Source organism: Bos indicus, chromosome 1 (assembly GCF_029378745.1).
Source record: "Bos indicus isolate NIAB-ARS_2022 breed Sahiwal x Tharparkar chromosome 1, NIAB-ARS_B.indTharparkar_mat_pri_1.0, whole genome shotgun sequence".
Lineage (NCBI taxonomy): Eukaryota > Metazoa > Chordata > Mammalia > Artiodactyla > Bovidae > Bos > Bos indicus.
Genome location: NC_091760.1, coordinates 75,514,448 through 75,539,449, shown reverse-complemented (window position 1 = coordinate 75,539,449; position 25,002 = coordinate 75,514,448). Strand labels below are relative to the sequence as shown.

Below are 25,002 nucleotides of genomic sequence, written 5' to 3'. Positions count from 1 at the left end.
CTTTTCTAACTGATACAATTATCTCTCTGGAAAATAGCTCAGGGATTCTCAACAATAGCCTCTTTCTCCTTGTCTCTCTCTCTTTCCAAATATACATTCCACTATAGCTCTCACACACAGTATATTCCTGCCATCTAAATTGCTCATCAGTTTCTGAATTCTCTCTGCAGCCCAGCAGGCACGGGTCCTGTAAATGTAAATGGTTCCTCTTCTATCAATGAAGACATTAGTCATCCTTATTTTTCCTCTTCAAAAGCTATATTAGTATAGGCGTATTCCATGACTCAGAAAATCCACTCCTGGGACTATTCCCAACAGAAATGCATATATATGTTCACCAAAAGAGATACAAGATTGTTGATAGCAGCAATGCTCACAAAGACTACAAGCTGTAAACAACCCAATGATCACCAACAGCAGAATGGATAATAAATGTGTGGTATGTTTACAGAAAAGAAAGAAAGAAAGAACAAACTAGAACTGAAGCTACAAGCAACAATTTATGTCTCTGGGAATTCCCTGTTGGTCTAGTGGTTGGGACTGCAAGGAGGTCCAACCAGTCCATCCTAAAGGAGATCAGTCCTGGGTGTTCATTGGAAGGACTGATGCTAAAGCTGAAACTCCAATACTTTGGCCACCTAATGGGAAGAGTTGACTCATTGGAAAAGACCCTGATGCTGGGAGGGATTGGTGGCAGGAGGAGAAGGGGACAACAGAGGATGAGATGGCTGGATGGCATCACCAACTCGATGGACATGAGTTTCAGTGAACTCCGGGAGTTGGTGATGGACAGGGAAGCCCGGCGTGCTGCAGTTCATGGGGTCGCAAAGAGTCAGACACGACTGAGCGACTGAACTGAACTAGTGGTTAAGACTGCATGAGTTCAATGCCAAGGGCCCAGGTTTGATCCCTGGTCCAGGAACTAAGATCCCATAAGCTGCACATTCAAGAAAAAAAATTTGTCTCACAAACATAACAGTAAACAAAGTATAATGTATTACTTTATTTAATGTTTTAAAACAAGCAGACTAATCTATAGTGTTAGAACAAGATAATTGCTGCCCTTGGGGAAGGTAGTGACTGGACAGAGGCACAGGACAAAGTTACAGGGATGCTGATAATGTTTGGGTTCTAGTCTCCATGATGGTTACATGGATGTGTTCACTTTGTGAAAGTATACCAAGCTATACATTTGCCTTTCTCTCTATGTAATACTTAAATAAGAAGTTTTCACAAACAAACAAAAAGGTTTACCCATGGCAAAAGTAATCATTAACATAGCTGCATTTCTCCCACTGGACAACAAAGAGATCCAACCAGTCAATCCTAAAGGAAATCAACCCTGAATATTCATTAGCAGGACTGATGCTGGTGCTGAAGCTCCAATACTTTGGCCATCTGACGCAAAGAGCCGACTCACTGGAAAAGACCCTAATGCCAGGAAAAATTGAGGGCAGGAGAAGAAGGAGTAGGCAGAGTATGAGATGGTTGGATGGTATCACGGACTCAATGGACATGAGTTTGAGCAATGGTGAAGATAGTGAAGGACAGGGAAGCCTGGCATGCTGCAGTCCATGGGGTTGCAAAGAGTTGGACATAACTGAGTGAATGAACAACAACAACAATTTCTCACATAATCCTTTCTCTGGTTTCCTCTTTGTTTCAATTCAACTTTTTTCTCTCTTATTCCTCCATAGAATTTTGTCTCTACCTACTTTTTTATAGCAGCTTTATTTTTTCCTGATTTTTAAATTTATTAATTGGAATGTAATTGCTTTACACTGTTGTGTTAGTTTCTGATGTTCAACAATATGAATCAGCTATACGTATACAGCTATACGTATACATATATCCCCCCCACTTAAGCCTCCCTCCCACCTACCCTTCATCCCACCTCTCTAGGTCATTAGACAGCACTGAACAGAACTCCCTGTGCTACTGAGCAGCCTGCCACTAGCTCTCTATTTCACATGTGACAGTGCATATATGTCAATGCTCATTTCCCAATTCGTCCCACCCTCTCTTCCCCCAGCTCCCCATGTCCAAGGTCTGTTCTCTGTATCAGCATCTTTATTCCTGTCCTTGTCTCTACCTACTTTATAAAACATAACCCGGCTACTTTATATTAAAGTGTTTGTATATGTAACTCCCTTCAGCCCCAGAAGACTGTGATCTCCCTAAAGGCAAGGATCACATCTGTGTCGTCTCATCCTGCACCGCACAAATTAGGTCAGCAAACATCTTTGAATGGTATTTTAATTCAAAACAGCTTCTGAGGAAATATATGCAGCAAAGATCATTTGTGTTTTTGAGTTTACACAATCTAATAATATGAAAATGTGAAACTCTGAAGGCAGCTGCAGTATAATGGAAGATTCATTGCATTAAAAATGAGTCACTTCATTTGTAAATCTTCACCTGCCACTCATTTAAGATGTGGAGATTTACATAAGTAACTTCACCTTTCAAATCTGCAGTTTTCTCACCTGAAATATGAGGAAAATAACGTTTGCCTCACAGAAACGCTGTCTCAAGAGAGTTGATGCATATGAGTGTTTTCTAAACTATGCAAACCAGAGGCATTGGTCTTCATTGTCTAGTACTTCCTAGCCTTATTCATGGCATGAGTACAACACACCTACACTGGTGTAAAATGACAAAGCTTCTTAGGGCTGGAGGACAGAAACTATGGATGCTGGCTGTAAAGCTGTATTCCAGAAAACCATTAATTCATTAGCATTAATTTATTTGAATTAAAAATTATGGCTCAAATGGGATCAAGATTTTTAGTCTCTCATGTAATAAGGGTGTCTCTACTGGTAAACTGAGCTCAATCACAAAAAGTAGGTCTGTGAGACAGTTTAACCCAAGCACCATCTAAAGCCAAACAGGAGTATGATCCATCCTATTAAAGTAACCACACCACAAACTCAAATTCCCAAAAGTGAATTTATAATACTGTGTTTATTTATGTTTATGTGGGCCTTTGGGTGGCACTACAGGAAGAAAAACTCTAAGCAGCTTTTATTTACATCTCACATCTCTAATGAGACGTTGTAAACAACTGATCAATAGCTCAGCAGGAAAGAAACACTTTTTCACACACTTTCCTAATCACCTCTTCTAGTCTGGAGATCCTTAAAACCATTAATGTATGAACATAACATGATTCATTTATTTTCTAACAAATTATTTAATTCTTTCCTCCCTACTTCTCCACAAGAGAAAATTTTTTTAATAAATATATATGTGTGTGTGTATGTCTCTGTGTGTATGTGTGTGTGTGTGTATGAGCAAGGGTATGATCTGGTGTTCTCTCTCTTAAATTACTGAGACATCAGTAGTGGGATGGGGAGGGTGGAGAGGAAAAATAACTATCATCCATCATTACATTAGCAGAGAGTCTGTTGAAAGAGTCTCACTTTTTCAATATTTCCCAAAGCTTGGGGAATACATTATACAAATCACATATAATATTAAAATAACTAATTTTATGTTAGAAAAAAAAGCATATTAAACTTCTGATTTTACAGATATAGTTGGCTGAGATGAGGCTAAACTGATGTTTTAAGTGTGTTGATTTAAAATAATGACACAGATACAGTGAAATTACACAGGAGGTGTATGGATATCTAGAGAGTTGTGGCTACTGGGGTAGCTGACATTTGCTCCTGACATTTCACTCATGCTCAGTCGCTCAGTCATGTCTGATTCTTTGCAACCCCATGGACTATAGCTCACCAGGCTCCTCTGTCCATGATTTCCCAGGCAAGAATAGTGGAGTGGGTTGCCATTCCCTTTTCCAGGGGATCTTCCTGACCCAGTGATGGAACCTGTATCTTCTGTGTCTTCTGCATTGGCAGGAAGACTCTTTTCCACTGAGCCACCTGTATCACTAGATGTGGGCAAAGTCACTTTCAGGATGCTGTCCTCTGGGTCAATTCTAAAAGACTACTGTAATTCATATCTAGGATGGTAGAGATACAAAGTTATGCTGTAAGGTAAAATTACTTCCAGTATAATTGAAAACTAATGATCTCAACATGTGATGTTGGGAACTACAAATCTGGAAGACAAATGGAAGTGTGGAGAGTTAGAGGCTGCCCCAGACAATGGGTGGCAGGAATCCAAGGCCCCCGTCTCGGTTATGAGACTGGGTACCTTTTAGCACACTCCCTCCGAGAACCTCAGCTTGCTCATCTATATATGAATTAAACTGTCTCCTTCCAACAACATCAATCTAGGAGTCACAGTTTAAAACATTAACTCTGCATTAGGAGCACAGTTAGCTGTTAAGTATGACAAATGGACTTATGGTTAACTAAGCGGCCCATAAATTAAATTATGGCTTCTTCCACTCAATTTATGCACTTATTCAGAGCTCTATGTTAAAGAGCTTTGTTCTTTTACAGTAAATTTTACCCCATCAAAGGAAGATAGGAAGAGTCCTTAGACGGCAACATTTTTTTCCTGTCATTTAGTAGAGACCAAGCTACACACCAGTGACACGGATCCGACCTCCTGGATCAGAACAGAAGGACAGAACAACATGCACTCAGGGATCTACCTAAAGGTTTGGGAATCAAAGGAGCACGTTTTGTGTTCCCAGTCACCTCTGGAACTAAATTCAAAACGTTTTCTACTGCTTAGCATAACCAACAACTATCCACATCTCTGTAACCTTCCCTCAACCTCCATTAGAGCTCTGAAAACACACTAACTCTTCCTCACATAAAGTGTGCGACTGGACACAGAGCACTAGAGCTGGAAAAGACTTGCTAGGTCATCTATTTCTGCTTCACATTTGATGTTCAAATCCCTCTGCAATATCTCAATAGTCATACAGCATCTGCTAATACTGTAGGAGTGATTAGAAAGTCATAAGCAGCCAAAGCTTTCATTGTGCATTCTCTACACCTGCATTCATTGTTCTTCCTTTCAAATTCAATCCTCTTCTTCCTTGAAATCACCAAAATATCAGATCTGCTATGTGGAATATCAGAATATCAAATGATTCTACTTTGGTCTCCTCTTCTCTAAACTAAATATCATTATGGCATTTCAGTTGAGTTCAGTTCAGTCACTCAGTCATGTCCGACTCTTTGTGACCCCATGGACTGTAGCACACCAGGCCTCCCTGTCCATTATGGCCTTTGGACTGCAGCATGCCAGGCCTCTCTGTCCATTACGACCTTTACCTGCTCCTTTTAAGTCACTATTTCAAACCTTTTTAATACCCTGGTCATTATCTCCTAGATGTACTCTAGTGCAGCAATCCCCAACCTTTTTGACACAAGGGACTGGGTTCATGGAAGACAATTTTTCCCTGGATGAGGGGCTGGGGGATGGTTCTGGGATGATTCAAGTACACTGAATTTATTATGCACTTTATTTCTATTATTATCACATCAGTTCCACCTCAGACCATCAGGCATTAGATCCTGGAGGCTAGGGACCCCTGCTCTAGTGTCATAATTTCTCCTGGGAAACTTGCTATCCAAAACCAATTATAATCTCCTCCTTCCCACCTGCAAGTGCCTTGTAACCAGCATGGTGTATCAAGGTACAACCTGCTGTATCATTTTATTCCATCTCTCATTTGTGATTTCTTTCCCAAATTTATGGGACACAGATTGAAACACAGTTGTAGTGCAGAGAGAAGCACCAGTGAAGCTCTAGGATTTATCTCCATATTTAAAACTGCTGTAGGAAAAATTCAGGCTAACATATAATATCTAATTATAATTTGAATGTAATACAAAAGTATAATTCAGTTCAATAAATATATTTCAAAATTCATTCTAATCTCTGAGGAAAATTAACAAAGTAATACTGAACAAAGCTAGATACCTATATATGCATTTATATATGTGTATATATATGTAAACAAATATATTTTAATAAGCCTTATATTTTAATCATCAGTTGCATCACAAATGACAGGGAGTGTGAATGATCACTTTTCCTAGATATTTGCATCATACAGTATAAGACTGTTTAAAAAAGCTGTTTTTCAGAATTCACATCAACAACTATATATTAGTTCAGTCACTCAGTCATGTCTGATAATTTGTGACCCCATGGACTGCAGCACACGAGGCTTCCCTGTCTATCACCAACTCCCAGAGCCTACTCAAACTCTCATCCATTGAGTCAGTGATGCCATCCAACCATTTCACCCTCTGAGGTCCCCTTCTCCTCCTGCCTTCAATCTTTCCCAGCATCAGGGTCTTTTCTAGTGAGTCAGTTCTTCGTATGAGGTGGCCAAAGTATTGGAGTTTCAGCTTCAGCATCAGTCCTTTCAATGAATATTCAGAACTGATTTCCCTTAGGATGGACTGGTTGAATCTCCTTACAGTCCAAGGGACTCTCAAGCGTCTTCTCCAACACTATACCTCAAAAGCATCAATTCTTTGGTGCTCAGGTTTCTTATTGGTCCAACTCTCACATCCATACATGACTAGTGGAAAAACCACAGCTTTGACTAGATGGACCTTTGTTGGCAAAGTAATGTCTCTGCTTTTTTAATATGCTGTCAAGGTTGGTCATAACTTTTCTTCCAAGGAGTAAGGGGTCTTTTAATTTCATGGCTGCAGTCACTGCATCTCCAGTGATTTTGGAGCCAAAAAATATATATACTACTCTATACAAATATACTATAGATACACATATATGCTGTCACAAACCTTTATCAGTCTTGAAATGCTTCCCACTCATTTGAACTTTGTAAGTCTAGGATGAAAGCAGGGAAGGCCTAGTACACTCATTTTCATATGAACACACAAAACTTTCCCAAATTCATGTGGTTTGTAAACTACAGAGCCAAAAATACAGCCCAGACCTTTGGATTCCCGATTCAAGAATCAAGTGTCTGAGCATCTAGTTTGCTTCTAAGACTCAGAACATCAGGTGTAAACCTTAATGGTCCCCTTTGACCCAATTTCTTGCCCATGCTTGCACTAGATTTGGCAGTCTTGTGGATATTTCTGTGTGTCCCACAGAAGAGAAAAGCACATGACTGTCACTCTTTCAATGGCTAACTATTTGCTTAAAATCTTAATCAGAGTGTTGCTAATCACAGGCTGTGAGAGCCAGATTCTTCCATTAATATCCCCGTGGAGAAACCACAAGGACTCCAAAAACCATTAGCTGCCTCTACTGCTCCGTGCTAAGAGCACTCTTAGGGGGGAAATCCACAAACAAGAAAAGTCAAAGCTAAGAGATTAAAGATTTATAAAAACTCAAAACTTACAGCCCCATCTTCCCCACCCCAAGTCAATGGACTCTTGCCACCACCCCAGTACACTGTGTTGCCTAAGACAAAAAGTCCCATCTGGTGCACTGTGACATCAGAGAGGGGTGGGATGGGGTGGGAGGTGGGAGGGAGGTTCATGAGGGAGCAGATACATGTATATCTATGGCTGATTCACGTTGATATATGGCAGAAAGCAACACAATATTGTAAAGCAATTATCCTCCAATTGAAGAGTAAATAAATTAAAAAACAAAAGCTTCCAAATCTAGCTCATACTAGAGTCACTGGGGGAGCTTTTAAAAAATATAAGCACATGGGATCTTCCTAATACATAGGAGGTAGACTGTAGGAGAAGGTAATCTATTTTTGTTTTGTTTTTTCTTTAACAAGAGTCTGACGTGACTATGATGTATCTGATCCAAGCCTAGAATGTGTTAATCGAGGAAGTCAATTACTCTTGCAATGTTCCCAATCTCTCTCCTGTGACAACTTTCCTTTTCCTAGTCAATCATTCTCATTGGCATATAAATATGTCATAATATTTTCATAAAAACAATGTTCCCTTTGACCCCACATTCCCTCACTTCTCTACACAACTTGACTGTAAAACTCTTAGATTTTTCTATGCTCCTTCTATCTACTCTCTCACCTTCTAGTCTCTCAAAGCCATGCTACTCAAACTTTCACACCTGCCTCTCCATTGAAACAGCTGCCCACGATCCACGTGATAACCTCCACATTTCCGAATCTAAAAATCCATTCCCAGTCTGCACCACACTTATGTGACCCAGTTGGTCATTCTTTCTTACCACCTTCTTCACTTAACTTTTATTCCTACACTCTCCTGAATGTCCTCTACTCCTCAGGCTAGGCCTTCTGAGTCTCTTTGGTAGCATTTAGCTCCTAATGGCTAAGTACTAGAGTACTGCAGGCTTAGTCCTAAGACCTTTTCTGTATCAACACTAACTCTTTGTGTTACTGAATACAGTTCTAGGATTCTAAATACCATCTGCATGCTGATTATTCATACATTCATGTCTTCAGCCCTGGACTCCCCTAAATTCCTGACTTTTATCTCCCTATTTAGTGTCTATCTTTGTGCCCGCTAAGTCTCTTCGTGTCTGACTCTGTGCAACCACATGGAGCCTGCCAGGCTGCTCTGTCCATGGGATTCTCCAGGCAAGAATACTGGAATGGGTTGCCATGCCCTCCTCCTTCAGGGGACCTTCCTGACCCAAGGATGGAACTGGTATCTCTTATGTCTAACCTGCATTGGCAGGCATGTTCTTTACCACTAGCACCACCTGGGAAGCCCTATTCTTTATTCTATGTCAAACTGAACACATTCAAAAACAGAACACTTAAGTTTATCTCCCCAAAGCAACTCTACCCTTCTTTGTTTCCCAACTCAATAAAGAACATCCCTCTTCATCTACATGCTCGGGCATAATTCCTTGAGTCACTTTTGATTTCTTTTTTTTTTCCTCTAAATTAGCAATGCTATCAGCTCTACCTCCAAATATATCCCAAATTAGACCATGTCTCACTGCCTAACACATTTTGACTCTATTCCAAGCCTCTCACCAGAAATACTGTAATAGCCTCCTAAACAGTCTCTGTGATGCAGTCTACTATCATACTGCAGCCAGAGTGATCCATTTCAATATAAATGGCTTTTCACACTCCTGTTCAAAACCCTTCTATGACTTTGCATAACCCTCAAAATAAATTCCAAAATACTTGCCACAGCCTACAATATATAAGCAATATCCTTTCCTACCGTTTTCCCTCATCTTGCTCTTGACACATTGCCCTTCTAACTCATCTTAGAATAAGTCAAGGCTTTTTCTACTTCAGGGTTTCCCAGGTGGCTCAGTAGTAAACAACCCACCTGCCAATGCAGGAGACGCAGGTTCAATCACTGGGTCAGGAAGATCCCCTGGAGAAGGAAATGGCAACCCACTCCAGTATTCTTGCCAGGATAATCCCATAAACATAGGAGGCATTTGGGCTACAGTCCATGGGGTTGCAAAGAGTTGGACACAACTTAGCACTGAGCACTCGGCATGCCTGCATGCATTCCTAGCTCAGGATCTTTGCACTTGCTGCTCTTCCCAGCTGGTGCCAGTTCTCCGTGAGTAATTGCAAGCTTGATCTCTCACTTCCTTTGGTCTCTACCTAAGAGCCGTTTCCTTAGAGAAGACTGCTGTATCTAAAGAGATCTTCCTTTCTCTCTCTAGCCCCTTAATGTGTGTATTTCTCTTTATGGCACTTACCACCACCTGACACTATATTGTACGCATGTTAGTTGTTTATTTATTTATTGTTTTACTTCTGCACCAGAAACTCAGCTCTTAAAATAGAGATTGTTTTGCGCACCACCGTATCCCTAGCAATTAGAATAGTACCTGACAAAGAGTAGGTCGTTGATAAATGAGTGAAGGAATGAAGGAAAGAATGAGCAAATTTAGCCTGAAACACATGCTCTCTCTTGGCCCTCTGCCTTAGTGCATATTTTCCCCTTTACCCAAAATGCCCTTCCTCATCATTTTCCATGCAAGGTATATGCCTATTTATTCTTTAAAATGCATCTCTGGTAGCATATTTCCCTGAAGCCTTCCCAGATAAGCCTCCCTAACTACACACACACACACACACACACACACACACACATCACCAAGCAGAAGGATCTGCTCTCATCTCTTTCTGTTTTCAGGATAAATTGTTTCTACCTTTAGTCTAGCACCTACCCATGAAGATGTGTTTTTTATATCCTTATATCCTCTCTCCCCTGCCATACTACAAATTACTTAAGGCAGAAGTTGACTTATCTCTAAATATCCAATGCCAAGCCATACTGAGAACCCAGTTATGCCAAGACTATGTCTGATTGCTAGTGCTCACATAACTATTACTATTTCCTCCTGTCTGTGCTAAGTTATTTTTATTAGAAGCTGCTGTTAATAATGTGATTACTTCACCTAAAAGTAGCTCATTTATTCTCTCTGCCTCACAGACAGAAGTGCCTGTAGATTTCAGGAATTAAATTCTAATATAGTGTATATTTGCTATTGACTGAGAACTAAGTGACGCAAGCCCTCAAAATAGAAGTTAGCCTAGATACTGGAGTATATCACCTCATCCTAGTTACTAGCCATGGGCGAAAGAGTTTAAAGTAAGGTTAAATCAATAAAATGCCTTAACTTCCATCATATTGCCCCACTTTACAATGCAGACTGAAAAGGTACTATATTGTTGATGGGAATAGCATCCTTTTCAAGCAGTATTAGAAAAGGGTAGACCAGAAAAAATGCACAACAGATGTGATAGCTATTGGAAGATACAATTCTAACGCCAAAAAAGCTATAAATTTCATGTTGATAAAACTGGCTTCTGCCATTAACTGCCTTTCTCCAATACAATGCAAAACAGAGATTTATCTTATTTCCAATATAGTCTTGGGTCACAAACGCATTGAATGCAATGAACCAGAAATGCTGTATCTCTTTTAGCTTTTTAGCTTTTGCCACTTAGCGTGCACACTATTTCAGTTAGATTTCAAACAATGCTTTGATAGAGACAAGGATGATTTTATGCACTTTATATTGATGAGGATTTTGAGGTTAGAAACTCAACACAGAGGTTAAGAAATTAAGTTCATATAATAAGTGAATGAATGAAACAGATTCCAAATTAGTGTCCAAATTCCACATACTAAGAGTTAAAAGTCTTGGATTCAAAATGATAGTCACTTAATTGTGTCCGACTCTCTGTGATCCCATGGACTAGCCCACCGGCTCCTCTGTCCATGGAATTCTCCAGGCAAGAATACTAGAATGTGTTGCCATTCCCTTCTCCAGGGGATCTTCACAACCCAAGGATCAAACCCAAGTCTCCTGCATTCCAGGAGGATTGCAGGATTCTTTACCTCTGAGCCCCAATTCAAAGATCCCCTGATTCAAAGATCCAGCCAATTCACGCAGATATCGGGCTTTGGATACTTGTGTTGAGTTTGCTGGGACTGTTTCTTCAATTGTCAAATGAAAGTGTATCTTTCAATTCCTAAAATTATTGTTAGGACCTAAATATTACGATTCTACACTTTGAGTCACTTAGGCTCTATGCATAATAAGATAATTGGTCCCTCCTCATGAGAAGATGACAACACAGGCATTACGTTTGGCTCCTACCATCTGTGTTGTAAGGATGACAGCAAGGTTCACCAGAATCACTGAAACCTGGTCATGTCAAAAAACCTTAGGAGGTCAAGAGATCAATCAGTACAAAGCCATACTCAGCCTTAATATCTGCATTAGAAACATACTTCTGTCTTTTGAGGAATCTGGCTATTTTCAGCTCTATGGAACCTGCTAAGGAGGCCCAGGTGGCTTGCAAAGTAGAGCTGACAGAGATCTGAAATCATGGGACAGTCTCAGCCCCACCTGTTTTTCATTTGTTTTTCCTCTTGAATATCCAGAGGGATTTGCTTCAGCCTCAAGCACTCAGTCCAGTTCCAGCTCAACCAAGAACTACTTCCTCTCAATTCAAGAGGTAAGATGACAAAGAACTTTTACTCACAATTCCCAAGAGAGGGTCAGGGATGGTGTCACATACAAAGGGAAACAGTTAAGACATTAGACCATTCTCAGGTGTTTCTGTAGCCCCACTGATACAATCAAACCAAACCCCTAAATACTAAGGCTGCTGCTGCTGCTAAGTTGCTTCAGTCGTGTCAGACTCTGTGCGACCCCATAGACGGCAGCCCACCAGGTTCTGCCATCCCTGGGATTCTCCAGGCAAGAACACTGGAGTGGGTTGCCATTTCCTTCTCCAGTGCATGAAAGTGAAAAGTGAAAGTGAAGTTGCTCAGTCATGCCCGACCCTCAGCGACCCCATGGACTGCAGCCTTCCAGGCTCCTCCGTCCATGGGATTTTCCAGGCAAGAGTACTGGAGTGGGGTGCCATTGCCTTCTCTGAAATACTAAGGCAGATCCTGCAAATTTCTTTGACCCTGCAAAATTTCTTTGTCCACTGTGCAACAGCCTCAGTCAAAAGAGGATTCTTTTTTTTAAACTTTTTATTCTATGTTGGAGTATAGTTGATTAACAATGCTGTGTTAGTTTCAGGTGTTCAGCAAAGTGAATCAGTTATATCTGTACATATATCTCTTCTTTTTCAGATCAGTTTCCCATTTAGGTTTTTACATTATAGTGAGCAGAGTTCCCTGTGCTATACAGTTGGTCCTTGTTGTTTACCCATTTTAAATACAGCATTGTGTACATGTCAGTCTCACACTCCCCAAGATGTGTGTCTCAGTGAATCACTGACCTCTTCAGCTGAGGGACTGCTCATTCTCAATACCCAATCACCTCTGACAGGAATCCAAGGCTGGACAAAGAGGGTTTTTTTTTTTTTTTTCCTAGTTAGCTTGGTGCTATATGTAAAACAAATCAGGGAATATTAGTTAAGCAAGATTGCTCCTCCCACTATGAGTCAATAAACATTATGTTGTGCTTAATAAGTGTCAGAAAGTATTCTAAGAGATTCATATATATTAACTCATATTGCTCCACACCACATCCCTATAAGGTAGGTGCTACTTCTGTTATTACCATCTTATAAATGAGAAAATTGAGGCCCTGAGGGGTTAAGAAACTTGTCTAAGGTCCGTAACTAGTAAGTCTCAGAGTCACGTCAAACTCAGGCAAACTGGCTCCATAGTCAATGCTTTCAGCCACAAACACAGATTCCCTCACACGTGGCTTCAAGTTTCTGAACTTGATACATTTGCATTAACAGGGATGAATTTAAAAAACACATAATTGAGTGAAAAAATAAGATATAGAGAGACAAGTACAGTTCAAGTCCACATCTATAAATTTCAGAAATACTCAAAACAAATCATACATGACACCTTTTAAATTGGGCTTCCCAGGTGGCGCTAGTGGTAAAGAACCTGCCTGCCAATGCAGGACATGGGAGAGATGTAGGTTCAATTCCTGGGTTGGGAAAATCCCCTGGAGCCCACGGCATGGCAACCCATTCTAGTATTTTGGCCTAAAGAATCCCATGGACAGGGGAGTCTGGTGGACTACAGCCCATGGCGTTCCAAGAGTTGGACACAACTGAACCAACTTCATGCACACATGCAGGCATGCGTGCGCCTGGGACACACATCAAAATCATTATAGTTGTTACCCCTGAGGAAGAAGGATGCTGGAATAGTGCTGGGGGTAGTTCTAAGTGATTTTATCGGTAGTGTTTGACTTCTTCAAGAGAATCTGAAATGCATAAGGCATAATGCTAATAATTTGCTCATGCTGAGTCTCAAGTATATTAGTGTTTATTATATTAATCTCTGGCCATTTCTGTATTTTAACCTTAAAAACAAACTACATATATTTTACCTCCTCTTTCTTCTTGTGCCCTCCCAATTCCAATTTTGGTTGAGATAATAGAATCCAGAGTATTGCATCTTGGAAAACAAAATCATAATGATGATCCATGCAGGGCTAGTTAGCCTAATGTAATCTACAGTCAGTATATTTCCAATTTAATGAAAATAAATTAACAATCTATTAGAACTTCAACTGAGCACATGTAAACAAGCACAGAATCAAACAGTAATTATCAGAGAACATAACCTAAAAAAATATGGAGGAGAGTTTGTCTCTACAACATACTTGGCAGTCTCTTCTAGAATAACGACAAGGCTAACTAAGAATGACACACTATAGCTAGGCACTAGACATCACTGGTACCTTAATTAGGGTAATTTTTGCACAGTTATTATCTCCCTTAGTAAGAATGAGTTATTTTAGAACAGGGTTCATGTAGCCATTGACTGGCACAAGGTTGGGTCTCAGTAAATCCTGGATGAATAAACATGAAATGAAGACATGTTCCATAATATCTTTGATTTAAACACTAAAAAATATTCAACTGTTTGAGCAATAGGGTGGTAAATGAGGCTGAAGCTTAAAATTCTTGTAACTGGATAGACAGCACTTTAGGGGGATGTTAGTGATTTGTATTCCCTTAGATAAAAATTAGAATTTCCCCTTGTCATAGAAATTCCTTTGTTTTCAAACAGACTACCTTGTCAAGCCTTTCCAACCGTACAGATATGTCAACTTCCTAGTCTCTGTCACTATAAAATTGCTTCAACCATTGAAGTAGATGCTTCTATCTGAGCTATATTTCATCAGTAATTTAAATAGGATATATTTTGAACAGAACCAAGTTCATGCAGAGTTAAAGAATTCTCCCCTGCATTTACTGCACAAATTTACTGTGCAATTTGAAAATCATTGTTCATTCTTAGATCTGTCTTATTTGTATAAAGCATTTGTGAGGCAATATCCTGCAAGACTGATGTGCTCTGCAATCTACTTTGAAAGATACATGGTGGAAAGGTATAACGCTACCTAGACTGATATCCCAGGGACGGGGGAGCCTCGTGGGCTGCTGTCTATGGGGTCGCACAGGGTCGGACACGACTGAAGCGACTTAGCAGCAGCAGCAGCAGACTGATATCTGTTACTCCTCATCTGGCATTATTTAAAATAGAATAACCCAAACATTTGGAAATGTGCTGATAAGTGCCATGATTGCTTCCTCTAGACCAGGAGTGGCCAGAGCATGTCTTACGCTAGGAGTGTTTCTCCTAAAGAACATTCATGCTTCACTCTCAGCCATCCTGCAATAAAACCAATAAGCCTTGGAAGAGGACTGAATTGAATACCCTTATTCTCTCTCTGGAACCTGAAGGAGTAGTTCCTAGTCCTGAGGAAAACAAAGAATATCCATAATGCAGAGGATTAGATGGCATCACCGACTCGATGGACATGAGTTTCAGCAAGCTCCAGGAGCTGGTCATGGACAGGGAAGCCTGGAGTGCTGCAGCCCATGGGGTTGCAAAGAGTCAGACACGACTGAGCGACTGAACTGAACTGAGAGATAGGATAGGAGCTAAACAGAGATGACCAGACAGCTTTCGCAAAGAAGGACACAGCCTATGGACTTTCTGAGCGGTGATAGTTAATGTAAGTCTATAGATTTCCATTCTTGCAGTGCTATACACCTCTGATTTCCTCAAGAATTTAGTAAATTATTCTGAAGCCCCACAGTCTGGTTTTCTTTAAACTTTGAAGAGAAGAGTAACAAAGCTCTTGCATCTCAGTGGTTCAGAGTAAAGAATATTGACAGAGATATCAAATGAATACCAGGATATGTTTGTGGAACATGGAAATATTCCTCAATATTTCTGAGAAACTACCTGGTGAGAGAAACATAACAAAGGAATAATAATAATTAAAAAAAAAAAAAAAAAAAACAGCAATCCACTGAATGAACCTAGCTTCCAGGACTTGAAAATAAATTAAAATGAATTTACTTAATGCTGAGGAGGTCAGGAATTTTTTTCAGTTACACTGATTCTATAGTATTAAAACAATGTGACATTCAGTTGCTTCCTGTTTGATCTTCTAAATAATCTACCAACACAATAGAGTTAAAACTTGAGCAACTTAAACTATTAAGAATAAGTGTTACTATGTTTAATTCCAAAAATTCAGTTATCAAAAGTCACTTAAAGAATATCATCCAAATTACCTGTCAGAGCCAAATTACTCTGCAATATCACTTTATATTTGTTTCTATGGATGAAATAAAACCCAGAATTTTCCTTAATGTTGTTCAAATTACGATAATTATTAGTTTTAAGAAAACAAATTGGAATCTTTGCAAGTGAAATTGGCTAGATACAGATTCCTATTGCTTTTTACCAGAATAAAGGCCTATCTTGAACAATAAAGAAAATTATAAATATAGATCAAAATTTTAGATATATTCTAAGATTGAGTATGGCACACATTTTTTTTTTACCTTAAATTAAGAGAAAGACTAAGACAGGATAAATCACAGACTAACAGCATGCATTTGGTATTTTATAATACCAGGAGGGACAAAAGGCAAGACAAAGAAGAACAGGAAATACTAAATGCCGAGTATCCAGGATTTCACAGGCTAAGAACCCTACAGATACTAATGCATTTAATCTTTAGACCAACCCTATAAAAGCAGAACTATCATTAGGCACCATCTTGAGACATATGAGATACCAGGAACTATCACACAGGGCCAGGAAAATACTATATGGCTGTTAAAAGTGTAAGTTACTTAAGGATATAGGGACATATCAACACCCTTCAAAATAGTTCTGTCTTTGAAAGTTACATGCTATGAGAGTAAATTTTTGCTCCCACTTTTCACATTCACTTTTGGTCCACAAAAGGTTTTTTGGAATTCTCCAACAAATGGGAAGAGAGTCTATGCCCTTCCATCTACCCTTCTCACTCCATTCCAAGGAAGAGGAAAACTTACCTGATTGCTGAGACTGGGGAGAAAAAAATGGGGCCAGTGAAGCTTAGCCTGTTGTGGGATCTACCTGCTCACAGGCTGGACACATGCTGAGCTGCCAGGTAGGCACAAGTAGCTCAGGACCCAGACCTGACTTTACAGGTAAATGTTGGGAACCAGGTGGTGCAGTAGTAAAGAATCTGCCTGCCAATGCAGGAGACACAGGAGATGTGGGGAAGGAAATGGCAACCCATTCCAGTTTTCTTGCCTGGAGAATCCCATGGACAGAGGATCCAGGCAAGGTACAGTCCATGGGGTCACAAAGAGTCAGACTCGACTGAGCGAACAACACACACAAATAATTAGAAACAATGCAGAAATGCACAAAGTTCAAAAGAATTCTCCTTTCCCACCGTCCCAAAAGTATCTCTCTCCTACTATTAACTGCTTCACTACTTTCTATTAACAGCTGCTTGTAATTCCTCTTAGAAAACAATATTTTCCAAATATTTAGATATGAGTATTTCTTTCCATATTTAGAATAACCATTTAAGTTCATGTGAAAAGAAACAAACAAGGCATATAACTTGTGTGTGATAACTTGTGTTTTTAAAACCCACACACCAAGAAGGGAAGGGGTTATATCAAGGTTATGGTTGTGTAAGTGACTTTCTTATTCTACAGAGACTTTACATTTTCAGTTTCCTGTTACAGAAAAAAACTGCATAATCTAAACATGTATCACTATATAGTTTTTATTATAAAAGGAACATATTTCCATTAAAATTCAAATTAATATAGAAATATGTAAAGCAAAAAGCAAGTCTCTGCCATCAAACTCCCTAAAGGTAACTGCCATTAACAATTTTGAATGCAGACACATACACACACATGCACACACACACACACACACTTGCATAAGTGCACAGATATTTTAAATAGAGATACATTTATAAATTCAAATTTTTTCAGGAGAAAATAAATTTACATAGACATATAAATCTTCACCTGGATAAAGCTTGGTTCTCTAATCTGTATTATATAACTATGAAGAAAAATGCCATTCTGCCTAAACTGTATTGGTGTCTGGAAGCCAAAGGCCAAAACTAGTGATTGATATTCATTTTTCATACCACAACAGTTTAAGAAACTATACCACCAACCTTTCGCATTGTTTTTCACAATTTCCAGGCCATCCCCTTGCACCAGGTTGGCACAAAACATTACTGCCTGGAATTCCCAGTTATTAACCTGGCTCCAGACTGGATAGTTGGAATCAAAGACACATTTACCACCTCCAGTCTGAGTTACTTACGGAGTGCTAAGATGGGCAGGGGATAAGTGCTTCATCACTCTCGTTTTGAGAATGGCTTCATAAAGACTTTATCAATGTTGTCTACCCACATGTTCCTCAGTGCCAAGGTCAGATACTGAGCCAACACAGCGACTCACTGATTCTCAAGTTCCTCCAAGTTAAGCAAATAATTAGTGCTTTAGAGAATGATCCAGCTAGCAACTACCCCTCTCCCCTCAAAAAAGAGATTCATTTTGTGCCACTAAGTTTTATTTAAAGACCATGCAATCGAATCCCAGCTGGCTTCATTGAAGCAGCAACGTGGGCAATCAGTGACACCAACTGCAATGCTATCGTTTCTATAAACAGTAATGAGAGGGGGTAGGATGGTACTAGAAGCTTATGTATAAACAAGAAAGATCATTTCAGCAAGAGAGACTTATCTTCGCAGATTCACAGTATCTTTCTGATATTCACCCTAGGAAATATAAATATCCTGCAACACTTAATGGAATTAGAAATAATATTCGGACATGGCATTCATAACATTGTACAATGAAAATAACATAGTGTAAAGGTAGCAATTTCATAGACTGAACTGTACAAAGGAAAGCTTCATTGTTTCAAGATATTCCAGGGAAATTAAGACAGCAGACCTATAAGTATTCCCAGAATGTCTCTTTCTAACCCTGATACCAGAGAATAAAACTTGCACCTTTCTTAGAAACTGATGTGTTACATCTGGGTGTGAACAAATGGACTTGGGTTGAGGGAGGGACAAAGAAGAGGCATAACACAGATAACTAGGCAGGACATCTGAATATGAGCAGTGATGAGTAAGCTTGAATTGAGTTGTAGGCTAATTCTTTGTAAAAAAAAAATGCTTTTTCATATCTGCTTCTTATTTTTATTCAAACACACTCTTCCAATAAAATATACAGAGATACTATTCCTCTCCATTAGAGCCCCCATCTGTCCCACCCAGCAATACCTTTTGAACTCTTAAATGCTTTAACAAGCTCTGGGAGATAAACACAAAACCCAGGAAAAATTAATTATTACTTCCTTGGGATCAGGTAAGAGACTATTAAACTATAATAAACTGATGCTCCCAGGTACTCCACTTTGGGCATGTATCATATACTGCCTAATATGGCAGCTCTTGCTTGTCCTTCTCTCTCTCTCTCTGCTGGATTTCCTGTGCCAACCACAGAGCCTAGCAGCAATTAGTCCTTAAAGAATGTTTGCTAAATAAAAAAAAAAATGGAAAGCCCTGAAGTCAGAGACATGTTTCTTTAACTTTCTATCCTAAGATGGATAAAGACAGGAAGAAGGGAGGGGTGCCAGCTGTGGAGGGCTATTTGGCATGACACATACATCCTAGGCTTCCAAAAGTCTGACTTCACTCTTTTGCTTTACTTAGCCCAAGAGGCAGGCAAATGGACTGCTGCTCCATGACCCAGATGGAGCATTCAGCCCAATCCCTTCACCATAAAGTACTGCCCTGGTTTTCTTCACATGCACACAGCTCTTAATTTATAAGCTGAGAGAAAAACAATTTTATTTGCATTTTCCTTTGTCTGGAAAAACTGCAGCAGAGATGAGAGCTGCCATGTTAGCACTGTTTTTCAAGTAATGCAGCTAGTTCGTTTCCAGGAACTCTGGGGCATTAATAGGTATTACAGTTTCCATACAGCAGAGTAAGTACAAAGGAGCACCTGAGTCCTTAAGCACCTTGCAAATAAAGTACCACTTTGAAAGAATAATCTCAAATATCAATGGAGCTTCACTGCATTTTGGGAAGGGAAGATGAGTATCATTTAAGAAGCAATGTACTCACTAGTCTCAGAACAACCACTAACTTACTGCTGCTGCTGCTGCTGCTAAGTCACTTTGGTAGTGTCCGACTCTGTGCGACCCCACAGACGGCAGCCCACCAGGCTCTGCCGTCCCTGGGATTCTCCAGGCAAGAGTACTGGAGTGGGTTGCCATTTCTCCACACTAATTTACTAGATGATGCCAAAACCCCATACTTTGGTACGCTAAACTAATTATTCAAAGATTATGAAAGGAAACCAATACATCAATTCATTATATACTACAGACGGTATCATAGAGAAGTTAAAGTGATTGACTAGAAAGAATCTTAAACTGAGCCCAATAATCCTCCATTAAATTTTATTATGTTAAACTCTACTGCCTTACTACCCATCAGGATATACCAGATAACAAATGACCTTAAAAATCTAAGTTATTTACAAAGAGAAGTTTTTAACTTCTCTAATGTGCTAAATGCCCACCAAGGGTCATACAGTCCTATTACTACAGACACTCAGGGACACAGACTGATGGAACAACCACTACCTTGAACATCATCAGGTCAGAAGTAGAGAGAATTGTGCTCTGGTTATTAAAGCTTCCACTTGGAAGGGAGGTGTGTCACTTCTGCGCACGTTTCCCTAGCTAATGCAAGTCATATGGCCACACCTAAGTTCAGGGGAAGGTGATAATGCCATGCATCCTGCAATGTGCCCAAGAGAAGAACCCAAAATACCGGGTAAACAGTGATAATGCCGACTACATAGGCACTTAGCAAATTGCTTTTTTAAAGTAATGCAAGACAAATGAACTAAGAATAAGCACTAACTTTTTGAATTTAACACTGAAAACATCATGTAAAAACAAAAATCCCTTTGAAAATGAAAGCCATAAAAAAACAATGATCATTTTGTATATTTTATGTTTCACATTCATTTTACCCATTGGAGCAGTATTGAAACAGTGAAGAATTTTAGACTTACAACATAAAAACCTGCTCAAATAAAGATTCTATGACAAAGGTCCATGTAGTCAAAGCTATGGTTTTTCCAATAGTCATGTGAGAGTCAATGTGAGAGATGGACCATAAAGAAGGCTGAGTGCCAAAGAACTGATGCATTCAAACTGTGGTGATGGAGAAGACTCTTGAGAGCCCCAATGGACAACAAGAGATCAAACTAGTCAATCCTAAAGGAAATCAACCCTGAATATTCATTGGAAGGACTGATACTGAAGCTGAAGCTCTAATACTTTGGCTATCTGATGGGAAGAGTCGACTCACTGGAAAAGACCTTGATGCTGGGAAAGATTGAGGGCAGGAGAAGTGGGCAACAGAGGATGAGATGGTTGGATGACATCACCAACTCAATAGACATGAGTTTGAGCAGACTTCGGGAGATGGTGAAAGACAGGGAAGGCTGGCATGCTGAAGGCCATGGGGTAGCAAAGAGTCAGACATGACTGAGTGACTGAACAACAACAGAAAGTAAAGGTATAGTGGAGCTGAAAACAGCTGCATAATGCCATCTTTGTAGAGGATCCCTTCCTGGGAAGTGAACCAAAAGCAACAGCCACTTTGCCATGGAACATTCTTTCTTGGATCAGCTGACTGTCCTGTATAGGAGCTAAAGCCTGCACCCCTTAGATACATACTCCCTGATACAACCTGACTCTAAAAGAGCAGTCTCAATTTAGATGTCAGCACTATACTTGAAAGGAAGGGTCTGCCTGGGTTTTGGTTGTGTGTTTTTATTAGGATGGATAAGTATTTTTGCCTAGTATTTCAATCCTCCATCAAGGCCACTTGATGTGGGTGGACAGTTCAATCTCTACACATTTGATAATCCTCTATGCTATCAGGCCGGAGAAGGCAATGGCACCCCACTCCAGTACTCTTGCCTGGAAAATCCCATGGACGGAGGAGCCTGGTGGGCTGCAGTCCATGGGGTTGCTAAGAGTCGGACACGACTGAGCGACTTCACTTTCACTTTTCACTTTCATGCATTGGAGAAGGAAATGGCAACCCACTCCAGTGTTCTTGCCTGGAGAATCCCACGGACCGGGGAGCCTGGTGAGCTGCCGTCTATGGGGTCGCACAGAGTCGGACACGACTGACAGGACTTAGCAGCAGCAGCAGCATGCTATCAGGCTGAGGCAGCGCTAATTGACCGATTCTTGCAGAGGAGTGATGACTATACACAGGAGGAGAAAAGACTAAGATTTGACTTTCCAGAATTGCCTGGGGTAATAAGACAAGCACATCGCTACCCCTGGCTAGGTGTGCGTGCATGCACACCCACACGCACACACGTTACTACTACCACAGGGACCAAGCCAAAGTGCTGCTATCCCCTGTCAGGCTGATGCCCACTGGAGCTTTCTCAGGGTCTCCTTTTGAGGCATCAGAATGGTCTTTCCTGGTGAAGTGATGATAAAGCTGTAACCTTAACACCCCTCTTTGATAGAATTCTTCTGCTTTCCTCTCAAGTAGATCTTGAGAGAAATAGAGTAGGCATTAAAGTTCTTGTTTTAATCTCTGAGCTTCCATTTCTTTGTAAAAGTCCCATCTCTAGAGAAAAGTGAATCTGCTTTACTCACCCTTTAAGCTGAAAATATAGTATTTTACCAGGTTAATAAAAATGCCATATACTCTGAGCAGATTTGTTTAAAATTTTAAATGTACTACCTGTCGTTTAACATATAGACTCCCATGAAAACAAAAACAAATAATTTTTATTTTGAGAAATGGAAAAAAAGAATCATAACTGACTGGAAATAGCCTTAAACCATCTATTTAATCTTGTCCAAGACTGTCTTCTATTTGACATTTTATGCTATCTCCATTCTACAGAAGTACAAAGGATTTATAAACTAATATAATGGATAAATTAGACAATGTAATAATATTTGATATTGCAGAAGAAAGACAAGTAATAAAATGTTTTTATTATACTAAGAAGCTCAAGAATTAGTAATAATTATTTTGTATTTTCTTAATCCTACTTATCAAATAAAACGTAAATAGAAAATTAAAATATTTATAATTTCAAAAGTTCAACAATCTATCAGGAGAATCTTTTAACCTCTTATAACAAATTATGTTACTTTTTTCCTGTGGCCCTTAATCCCTCAACTGTAAAATGATGGGGCAGAAGTAGCTTGCATAAAACCTTTTACTCCATGTTAACATGGCTCAAAATATTACTGTATTTCTCTTTCGGTAAGTTTAAAAAATTAAAATTGTGTACTCCAGCTCTATTTATATAAATTTGCTCCATGAAAATGTATCTGATGTCTTGACTTCAATTTGCATTCACAAACTGGGCATAACATATCATGCAGAATTGCTCATACTAACAGTAAAAGTCACATGAAAGAAATCACTTTAAAATGGAACACAATAATAATATCTAAAATACACTGAACATGTTATACATGGTAGACTCAAAGTTCTTAGCACAATGCCTGGCATCTAGTAAGAACTCAATAAATCTTTGAAAGTGTGAAACTGTTAGTCACTCAGTCATGTCCCACTCTTTGTGACCCCATGAACTGCAGGCCGCCAGGCTTCTCTGTCCATGGGATTCTCCAGGTCAGAACACTGGAGTGGGTAGCTGTTCCCTTCTCCAGGGGATCTTCCCAACCCAGGGATCAAACCCTGGTCTCCTGCATTGCAGGCAGATTCTTTGAGCCACCAGGGCATTTCCTCCTCCAATGCATGAAAGTGAAAAGTGAAAGTGAAGTCGCTTAGTCGTCTCCGGCTCTTAGCAACCCCATGGACTGCAGCCTACCAGGCTCCTCCGTCCGTGGGATTTTCCAGGCAAGAGTACTGGAGTGGGGTGCCATTGCCTTCTCCCAATAAATCTTTACCTGTTATTAATTCATTTAATCTTTACCACAACTTATGAGGTAAGTACTATTATCAAAGTAATTTACATTTCTGCAAGGTCATGTAAGTTATCCAAGATTATAAATTAATAAAAGCCACAATTCAAACAAAAGCAATATAGTGTCCAGAAACAATCACTTAGCAATTCTGTACATTACCTCCGTCTGGGGAAAGGGTATAAAAGGGACCTTCGTCTTTACTTGTGACTATACCCTTTTACAAAAATTCCTCTAGAGTGACAGTTCCCTAAATAACCAAACACCCCACTAAATCACAATGCATATATAAAGTGCAACAGTTTTCATACGTTCACATGTTAAATCTAGGATTCGGTAAGAAATAGGAAGCAGGCTAGAGCTATCCTTATTCCTACTTTTTTCAGATGAAAATACTGACTTTGAAAAATCCTCAGTAACTTTATTGAAACTGCTTTATAACTGAGTCTTCTGACTCTAAGTCTCATGATTTTGCAACAACCTATGCTTCTCCATCACACATATTATCACCTCTGTTTGGATCTGTTACCATTTGAAAGACCGATTCTGTATGTAAATGAACATGTTATCTATTTTTATAAGAAGTCTTTATCATACACCATACATACCTTAAAAATTTTCATATCTAGGAAATAAATACCCAAGTTATAGTCTGTTCATGTTTTACTTCATGTAGATAAGGAAAACTGAAATAATATTAACATACATCTCTGTTGGCTTCCTGAAATATGTATTCAAAACATAAAACTTCAACATCAAGCATATTCATTTAGAATATAGCGATTTGATATTTTTCAGCACTTATAAATATGGTGGCAAAAGATGTCTAAATCATCTTCTGAACTGAATAAAAGTCAAGATACTGAGATCTCACTGCTGATTTCATTTCAAAAGTGTATGTTCTCATACTTCACATATAGTTAAAGTATTTAATTAATTCTTTTAGAAGTTTTATTTTTCATTTACAGTGGTGAGGAAGCAGCAAGTCAAAGTTTTAGACAGGATAAATGAAACCTATATATATTCTAATCTTTCCAAGTATAATCTTCATAGCTCCAGTACAGACTGAAAATAAGTACTTAACCAAATGAATCAGATCCCCCAGAATAACATATGAAGTTTTAAACCTGAAACCTATTATAAAATCGTTAAATTTTTGAACATTAAAGTTACTTGGAATTAATGGACCAAAAATTATTTTACAGAGGCACGTGTTTAGACATAATTAGGAGCACCTTTTCTCTCTCCTCACATCCCGCCCCCATTTTGTAAACAGAAAACCAAAAGACACAAAACTTGGGTTAACATTTGCAAGACTACTAGACAACCCACTTTAAAAAGAACTTACATCATAAAAAAGAGAGAGATGGACAATTCAAAGTGTGGTAAA

General features: G+C 39.3%; 1 protein-coding gene across 2 annotated transcripts in view; it reads right to left on the bottom strand.

Annotated features, from left to right (window-relative positions):
• FGF12 (fibroblast growth factor 12) overlaps nt 1-25,002 on the bottom strand; it is a 615,850-nt gene that overhangs the window by 385,987 nt on the left and 204,861 nt on the right. The window lies entirely within an intron of this gene.